Consider the following 10,105-nt stretch of genomic DNA (forward strand, 5'->3'; position numbering starts at 1 on the left):
GTTTTTTGAAGGCTTGCAATGAAGGTTCATTTTATTTTCATTTTATTTTATTTTATTTTTATTTTTTTATTTTATTTTCATTTTATTTTTCTCTTACTTATAACTTTTACATATTTCTGTTGAATTTGTGTTGAGGAACCACCTCTTATTTTTATTTACAATTTATTTAGAGTTTTATTTTGTTTGTTTGGGGTAAGCCAAAGTTTTGGCAAGCTCCTTGGGGAAAAAAAAATCCTTAAACCATTATTAAGGTGGACTTGGGGAAATCCACCCTTATCCCTGGAATCTGTTAACCTTTTGGGATCCTGCCAAGTACTTGTGACGTGGATTGGCCACTGATGGAAACAGGATACTGGGCTTGATGGATCTTTTGATCTGACCCAGTATGGCAAATCTTATGTTCTTAAGCCTCTTCCTTCCCCCATATAAGTTTTTTTTTTCACTTTTTATTTCAAATTATCTTTACATACACATACACACACACACAAGCACATTCTGGGTTTTTACTTTTAGGGTTTAGTGTTAAGAGTTCCTAGGGCAAGTTTTTCTTTTCTTGTTTTCGGCCTATGCTACACTGCTATGCAGTTGGTGGGGTTGTGGAACACTCAGTAGCCTCTCCATAGATCTCAAACGGTTCCTTGCTGAGGAGCTCCATGGCAGCCTGTGGGATTCCAGCCCCAAAGACCAACGGACAATGGTAGGGGGGGTTCAGCTGCTAATCTTAACATCCATCCTGCAGGGGAGATTGCCTACTGCCACCGATGGGCCTGACTGCCATGGTTCTGGGAGAGCCCAATCCCCACAGAGCCCACATCCTTCCCTAAACTGGCAATGGCCCAGCAGGCACATCACATCCTGCTGCCCACAACACACAGTCTTGCCCGAGGAGCGGGCTGCTGCTTAAAGAGGCTGAAAATGAATACAGTGCACACACCACTGGCTAATGAAGGTGAAGATAGAAGGGGAACAAGGGAGGCAAGCATTGCAGCCAGTAACAAACCATATCTGTGGACAGTATGCCATGGGGGACAGAGTCTGTTTCCCATCCCCCACCCCAACCATCCTTCCATGCAAACACCTTTCATATACCTTCCAGCCATCCAAACCCATCTCAGCTAACCATGGATTTCCACTTACACCTCCCCAGCTACTCTTACATGCATACACTCTCAATACCCGCCCTACACCCGGCTACCCACACCTCCCCCAGCTAACAACACACCTCCCCACCATTTCCCCATTCACTCACATATCCTCCATACTGCTTCAATTATCCATACTAATCAATAATCCAGACCCTAGTAGCCAATGTTTCACAGCCACCAACCCATCTCCCAGTTCGCAGTACATACCTAGTCAGATTTCCAAGATATCCGCAAAAAATATGCATAAGATAGATTTGCATGCACTGCCTCTATTGATTTCAAATCTATCTCATGCATATTCATTGTGCATATCCTGAAATCCTGACTGGTTAAGTGTGTCCTGAGGACTGGGTTAAGAACCCCTGTATTAGATGATTGAGAGGGAAAAAAGGGGATCTCAGGGAAGCATAGGCCATATTGGAAAAACTAACGGGCGGATTTTAAATGCCCTGCTCGCGTAAATCCGCCCGGATTTACGCGAGCCGGTACGCCTAAATAGGCGGTACGCCTAAATAGCCGGTACGCCAAAATAGGCGTACCTGCGCGTGCCGGTACGCCTATTTTGCATAGGCCGCCGGCGCGCGCAGAGCCCCGGGATGCGCGTAAGTCCTGGGGTTTTTTTAAGGGGGCGTGTCGGGGGTGGGGCCGAATGATGCGGTGTTTCGGGGACGGGACGCGGTGTTTCAGGGGCGGGACCGGGGGCGTGGTGCTGGCCCGGGGGCGTGGTCAAGGCCTCTGGACCAGCCCCTGGGTCGGATGACGGCGTGCCAGCAGTCCGCTGGTGCGCGTAGATTTATGTCTGCTTCTAGCAGGCGTAAATCGAGGGACAGAGGTAAGGGAGGGTTTTAGATAGGGCTGGGGGGGTGGGTTAGGTAGGGGAAGGGAGGGGAAGGTGAGGGGAGGGCGAAAGAAAGTTCCCTCCGAGGCCTCTCCGATTTCGGAGCGGCCTCGGAGGGAATGGAGGCTTGCTGCGCGAGGGAATGGAGGCTTGCTGCGCGAACAAAAGTACGCGATCGCGCTCTTTTTTAAAATCTACCTCTAAATTCTTTGCTTTGGAGGGTACTAGGGACCTGCCTAAGCTGGACAAATTATTTGAGGGCAATGATAGAAGAACTGAAGCAAATCATGGTGAACCAGGAAGATGGAATAAAGCAAACTGAGAAACTAAAGAGTAGCAAATCACCGGTTTTGGATAGTATACATCTCAAGAGTTCTGAAAGAACTAAAACATGAAATTGAAGACTAATTACTAGTAATCTCTAAATTCTCATCCAAATCAGCTGTGATAGCTGATAATTGGAGGGTGGCCAATATAATGCCTATTTTTAAAAAAGGCTCCAGGGATGATCCGGGAAACTACAAACCGATATCAGGCAAAATGGTAGAAGCTATTCTGAAGAACAAAATTACTGGTTATTTGGTTAGAGGTAGATTAATGGGGCAGAGCTAACATTGATTTAGCAAAGGGAAGTCTTGTTTTACAAATCTGTTGGATTTTTTGAAGAGGTTAATAAACATGTATGCAAAGGCGAGCCGATTGATATAGTGTATCTGGATTTTCAATAAACATTTGACAAAATCCCTCATGAGAGACTCATCAGGCAATTAGAGTCATGGGATAGGAGGCAATGTCCTGATGTGGCTTGATAATGGCTAAATGATAGGAAACAGAATAGAATTTAATGGTCATTTCTGTGAATGGAGAAAGGTAAATAGGGAAGTGTCCCAGGGACCTGTACTGAGACCAGTGCTTTTTAATATATTTATGAGGCCAACCTTTCGGTTTATCACTAGATGGTCCTAAGTCCCTTACTGTCTGGACTTGTAACAGCATGGGATTTCCATTCTCTTTCAGTCTCTCTACTGAGCTGACTGTGATTGGCTATTCCAGGGCCATAAGGCAGAGTTAAAGGTAAAATGTGGAGTTTCAGGTTGAGTTAGGTTTTGAGGAGTAATTCCAATTACAAGTAATAGTGCCCATTACACTCTCTGTCTGAGAGGGTCTGCCTCCCTTTTGTAGTGTGTCACGATTTTGCCGGGAAGGAAGTGCAACACCTCTTTAATACAGAGGTATCCCAGTCTTTTCTATCATTCACCCATGTTCTTAAGGGATATTCTTTGAAAAAAAGTTTGTTGTATATAAAAATCTTCTCAAAGGAGATCAAAGTACAAAATATTATTTCCCAAACAATGTAAGTTATTTTGACCCATATAGATAAACCAACAAAATGGGGCATTTTCTTTAGCCATCTGAAGGGTTTTTAACAGATACCTCTTGAGGCTGCCAGTCATTTATCAAGATCTGTTAAGAGCCTGGAATGTGATCGTTGTATTGAGAGAAGTCCTGGCAACTGTAGGCACAGAATAAATGTCTACGCTTCTTCTGTACAACTCCTGCCTGGTTGCAAACATGCTTGAGTCTCCTCTTGCTTGCTGTCAACTCATCTTAGCCAGGAGCTCCAGTAGAAGGATTTTTATTTTGAAATGGGGAGATATCCCAGAAATACAAGATGCAGGAAGAGAGCTGAACAAGTAAAGGGGGGGGGAGGCAGGATTGAGATGACAGCTGGCACCGTGGCATGCAGGACTTTCAGAGCGATGGTGCAGATTGTATGAGATTGTAGCCTTTGTGTTTAATGCCAGTCCCAGAAATCTCTCTCCTGTCTTTTCTTGCTGGGTGACGGAGAGGGTTAAATGGGATTCTCCTGAATCAGAGAAAATGCAAACTGACCCCTGCTTATGACACATGCCTCACGTTCTTTGCTATTCTCTAAATCCAAACCTAGAAGGATTAAACTGATCCCCCATTGTTCAAACGGAAAGAGGATTCATTAAAAATGTTGCCAGCCTCTAAATTTGTGTTTTATTGGACAGAATTTGCACTGGCAGGAGCGCAGTCCTGCCCATACTTGTTACTGCAGGGCAGTTGAGCTCCAGGATTTGAAAAAGATGGTTGCCAAAGTGTACGTGTCCTTGGCCAGCCGTCAGAGCTGCTGCAGTTCCTAACCTTAGGCACCAGCCCAGCACTCAGTATGGTGTAAACTGGCCCTTATTAGACATGTGAATCATCACTGCTTGTCCTGCATTGTAAGACACTGAAAAGAGCATATGACTCGGTGAGAATGGGAGGTGGGCTTGTCAGCCCTGGTGACCATGCCACTTCAACCATAACATTTGCTATGTTTATGTATAAGCTCTTCCATTCTGCTGTGCTACTGTAAGGTAATGTGGTTGCTGTGTTAATCCAAAAGGGCGTAGATGAAACCAAATGCGATTAACTGTGCTGCTGTGTTATACAACTCTAGGAGGCTGTGTTAGCAGTCCAGTAACTGTGGTAAGTCTGTCTCTCCACCGACCGTCACTGCACCTTTCCCTCTCCTCTCACCCTCTGTTAAGTCCTGCATTCCCCTCCCTTTGCCCCCTGTTCACAGTACCCAGCACCGCTTCTCTCTATCCCCCAGTCCAGTATCTCTCTCTCTTTTCTCCTCCCTCACAGCATCCTCCTTTTTCTCCCTGCCCAGCACAGCAGCATCACCCCAATCTCTGTGCCCCCTGTTTGCAGTGCCCGGTGAACACTTTCATGTACCTCACTTTGTATTTATTGTACAATCTTGCCATATCCATTTTGATGTTTCTTTATGGACAAGAAAGTAAAAAACAAATTTCAGGTGTGTTTGAGGATAGTGCAGGACCGGTGCAAGGGTATTAGGCACCCTCCCCTTTACACACCTAAGAGCATAAGACTTGCCATCCTGGGTCAGACTGAGGGTCCATCAAGCTCAGTGTCCTGCTTCCAATAGTGGCCAATCCAGGTCACAGGTAGTTGGCAAGATCCCAAATAGTAGATAGATACCATGCTGCTAATGCCTACGAATAGGTAGTGGCTTTCTCCAGGTCTACCTGGTTAATAACAGTTTATGGACTTCTCCTCCAGGAAGTTATCCAAACCTTTTTTAAATCCAGCTATGCTAATTCCCCTTACCACATCCTCCGGCAATGAATTTCAGAGTTTAATTGCATGTTGGGTGAAAAATAATTTTCTCTGATTTGTTTTAAATGTGCTACTTACTAACTTAATGGAGTATCCCCTGGACTTTGCATTTTTAGAAATGGGGGAGTGTCCCCTGGTCTTTGTATTTTTTAAATATTGGCAGCATTTCTGACACAGCATTTCTCTCTCTTGTCCCACTCAGCATCCACCTTTCATATTATTCGATTAACTGTGCTGCTCTGTTATACAACTCTAGGAAGCTGTGTTAGCAGTCCAGTAACTGTGGTAAGTCTATCTCTCCACCGACCTTCATTGCACCTTTCACTCTCCTCTCATCCTCTGTTAAGTCCTGCATTCCCCTCCCTTTGCCCCCTGTTCACAGTACCCAGCATCGCTTCTCTCTATCCCCCAGTCCAGTATCTCTCCCTTTTTCTTTTCCCTCATAGCATCCTCCTCTTTCTCCCTGCTCAGCACAGCAGCATCACCCCAATCTCTCTGCCCCCTTTTTGCAGTGTCCAGTGTCCTTTATTTTCACCCCCTGCCTGATCAGAATCCTCTCTCTCTCTCTCTTTTCACCTCACCTGCCTAGAACCTTCTCTCCCTCCATCCACCCACCTTCCCCTCTGTCTCAGTCCCCCACATTTTCCCAGCATTCATTCCTTGGAGAAGGACTAGTGCTAGGTTTCATGAATACAAATGGGTGTGGGATAGATTCCATTCCATTTACAGAAAAGAGTGGGTGGAACCAGCATAACTGAAAGCAGAAAAGGCCATGGTGCCTGATGAGATGCATCCCAGGATACTAAAAAAGTTCGTAAAGATTATGGCAGATCTGCTGGTCAATAGATCCTTTGAGATGGGATTGGTGTCACAAGATTGGAGAAGAGCTCTTGTGGTACCGATTCACAAAAGTGATATCAGAGAGGAGGCCAGAAACTACAGGCCTGTTAACCCTATCTCAGTGGTAGATAAATTAATGAAGACTCTGCTGAAGATAGTGAGCTATCAACAGTCCACTGGGTCGAAGGATCTGAGACAACCAGGTGAAGGTTATGTCAAATAAATCTGACTGACTTTGTTATTGGGTGACTAGAGAGTTGGATCAGGGGCGGACACTGGATGTGGTTTACTTGAATTTCAGCAAAGTTTTTGATACAGTCCCACATAGAAGGCTCATTAATAAAAAGAGCAGGTTAGGAGTAGGTCTCAAGGTAGTGGAATGGATTAGAAATGGTTGACTGAAAGACAACAATAGGTAGTGATGAATGGAGATGAGGAGAGGATGATTAGTGGTGTACCTCTGGGATTGGTTTTGGGGTTAGTTTTGATCAATAACTTTGTGAGTAATATTGCAGAGGAGTTAGAAGAAAAAGTTTGTCTTTTTGTAGATGACACTAACACCTGCAACAGAGTTGACTCTGCTGAAGGAACAGAGAGAAAGTGAAATGGTCTAAGAAAGCTTGAGGTCACAGTTTTGGTAGTTTAAGATTCAATGCCAAGAAGTGCAGAGTCATGCATTTGGAGGTAGAGAAATCCAAAGGAACATACATGATTGGGTTGAGGGGGGAAAGGGTATAGAGAGAGAGAGAGAGACGGATGTGCCGCGATCAAGCTAGAGACCTTGGGGTGATGTGTGTAAGGTAACCTGAACTTTTCAAAGCAATGTGACAATGTGATGACTAAGGCCAGAGGAATGCTGGGCTGCATAGAGAGAGAGGCATCACCACAAGGATAAAGGAAGTTGTAATGCCCCTGTACAGGTCATTGGTGAGGCCTCACATGGAGCACTGTATTCAGCTCTAGAGGCCGTATCTCAAAAAGGAAACAGATAAGATAGAAGTGGTCCCGAGAAAGACAAATAAAATGGTATGGGATCTGAATGAGATATGAGACTTGAGGACCTAAATATGTATACCCTGGAGGAGAGGAGAGGCTGGAGAATATGATACAAACTTTTAAATACCCGAACAAATAATGTACAAGTAAAACATTTTCCAACAGAAAGGAAGCTGTAGGACTAGGGGTCATGATATAAAGCTCCAAGGTGGTAGGCTCAGGAAACTCAGTACTCTTTCACAGAAAGAGTGGTGGATATCTGGAAAAATCTCCTGGAAGAAGTGGTGAGGGCAAGAATGGAATTCAAAAGGGTATGGGATAAACACCAGGGGATTCCTAGAGGCCAGGGAAAGAAAATGAAGACCTGGAGTAACATTTGGTAATGTTTGGTGTAACATTTGTACATGGGGGTTACCTGCACGGAGCAGCAGTTACAACCCTAAACACCTTTCTGGACAGACTGGTCTTTTGTCTTTATCTGCCGTCATTTACTATGTAACTACATTCTTTCTTTGCGCCTTAGAAATGGATAGGCACCACTTCCCCCATTACCCACATTTTTAGCACCATAGGTGTCCACCTAGTTCACGAAATGGAAGAACTGGCCCAGGGAGGGAGGTATGCATCCCTTCTCAGTCTTCACTGAAACTCCAGTGTTATGTTCTCTTGGCCTTTTTGGTATTGTGTTACTTGGAGTAAGGGCAGAGACTGGAGACATGTTCTTAAACCTTCTTTGTCACATTCTGTCCAGTATAGTGATTCTTTCATTCTGTAGGCTATGTACAATGATAGTTCTAAGATCACATAACATTGTGTGCCATATAGTGCCTTGCAAAAGTATTCACACATCTGTACAGTGTTCACATTCTGCTGTTTAATGCATTTTGATTTGTATTATTTAAAGTAGGGGCTTGTTTCACTGATCTACGTAACATTCTACACTGCGCTGGGAGTATGGGACCAAGTTTTTGACAGGGTGCTGAGCAGAGGCAGAGAGCTAAGAAGCTGAGTAGGAGCAAGGCAGGCAGCAGAAGAGGCTATGGTGCAGCATGGCTGCTACAGCAGCAGGAGGATCATCATTGGGCAGCTGGACTTGGGTCATTACAAGGAGTGAGTGGAGAGTAGAAGATGGGGACTTGTGGAGGGAGGGTCCTGGCTTGGTTGAGAGAGACTGCTTGGGGATGAAAATGAAACATCTGAGGACTCGATGGGGGGAGGGGATTGAAACTCTCAACCCCCTTCCCTCCCAGTCCCCAACAGTCTCACTTTTATGTCTCAACTTGAGAGTGAGATTGCTGGGGCTCAGGGATGGAGGGGAGTTGGGAGGGAGGGAGGAGAGGTCCAGACTGCTGGGGTTGCAGGGGTGAGGTGTGTGGGAGTGGAAAGGGGTTGAAGCGAGAATGCTTGGGACTTGGGGATGGGATGTGTGGAAGGGGAGAGGGGAGAAGGACTTTATGGAGTGAGATTGCTGAGGACATAAGGAAGAGGTAGGGAGAGGGGTTACGAGCAAGGGGAAGAATGGTATGAGGGCAGGGGAGGGGGAAGCTGCTGGACACTAGTGTGCACGGTGAAACAGAGGACTGGGAGGATATGGGTGCTAGGTGGCAAGCAGGGGAGGCGTGAATAATAAGCTGCTGGGCACAGTGTGTTGAACGATAGGGAGGACTGGAGCGATTCGGTGCTGGGCAGAGGTTAGGGGTGAGAAAAGAGGGGACGTGGCATACTGGTGGTGTTGTGTTGGGGCTGCCAAGTCCCCGATGTTTTTGTTGGGGGCAGGAGGTGGTATTGGTGTCACTGAGCCCTGATGTTGCTTTTAGGAAACAGAAGGTGTTATATTGGGGCCACCAAACCCTTGATGTTTTTGTTGGGATGGTGGATCCCTTACCGTGAATGTCACTGCATGCCACTGCTTTGCAGCAGTAACATCCATGAGTCATTTAGGATAAGTGCCTGCCAAGTTTGCACAATGAGATGATATGGTTTGCACCCATTTTTCTTGGCAGAAGACCTCAAGCCCTATTAGGGTTGGTCGGGGGAGTCATCTGTGGACTGCAGCCTTCAAGTCATGCCACTGATTTTTTACTGACTGGGCCTCTCAAAGACATTCCCTTTCTTCTTGCTGAGACCCTCCCTTGTTGCTTTTGCTTTATGCTTAGGATGGCTGTCCTGCTGAAAGGTGAATCTCGTCCCCAGTCCCAGGTCTATGGTAGAATGGAAAAGGTTTTCCTCCAGGATCTGCCCGTACTCTGTACCATCCATCGTTTCCTCGATCTGCACACGCCTCCTTGACCTCACTGCTGCAAATCATCCCCACAACATAATGCTGCCACCACCATGCTCTACTGTAGGGACAGTGTTAGAGTAATGTTAAGATGGGGGAGTACCGGAAGGAGCTCTCGCTTATGGTCCAGACAATATTGTGCTGTTCCCAGAGTGTGAGTAGGCTGTAGGTGCATCTCATGAGGTGAGAGGTTGGTTCAAATCAGACAGGACCGGGCTCTGTGTGTTTAATAGAAGTTTGCTGACTGGAAATCATCAAATTAAGTCCATTTGCCCATAAGAGTGAATTTACATCTTGACTGTTGGTACACGTAAATGTTCCTCTGTGGTAGGTGTCCTTTAGTCAGACCTCTGGGTAGAGCCCCATGGTGATATTTAATGCGCAAAGCTCACCCAGTGGCTATCCTGATCCTAGTGGAAGGATCCCCAACTTCAGAGCAGAAATCCTACTTTAGGTCATCTTCTTCTCGGACACTCAGCCCGTCCTGGTCCCATGGTGGGAGATCCAGCTGGGGTCTCCCACTCTTGTTCTTCCATCTTTACTTCTTGTTTCTGGGGGCACGTCTTGTGGGGAAAAGTCAGAGGGGATCAGGCCATCTTAGCACTGTATCCCAATGAGGAGGGGGGGGGGAATCCAAAACTCCCCTCTCTATTCAAGTCCAAAAAATACTTCAAAAGCTAAAATGGATATCATCAGTTTGAGGAAGCCTTGTAACAGTAAGGATGTTTCAGTTTTACACTCTGGTGTGGCTTCCCAGCTTCACCCAGATGGAGTTTCAGTTAGAAGATCGTGCACTCCCTGCCAGAGGGCCCTTCTCCTACTAATTTACAGAGAGAGAGAATTTTAAGCCTG

Source organism: Rhinatrema bivittatum, chromosome 1, assembly GCF_901001135.1.
Source record: "Rhinatrema bivittatum chromosome 1, aRhiBiv1.1, whole genome shotgun sequence".
Lineage (NCBI taxonomy): Eukaryota > Metazoa > Chordata > Amphibia > Gymnophiona > Rhinatrematidae > Rhinatrema > Rhinatrema bivittatum.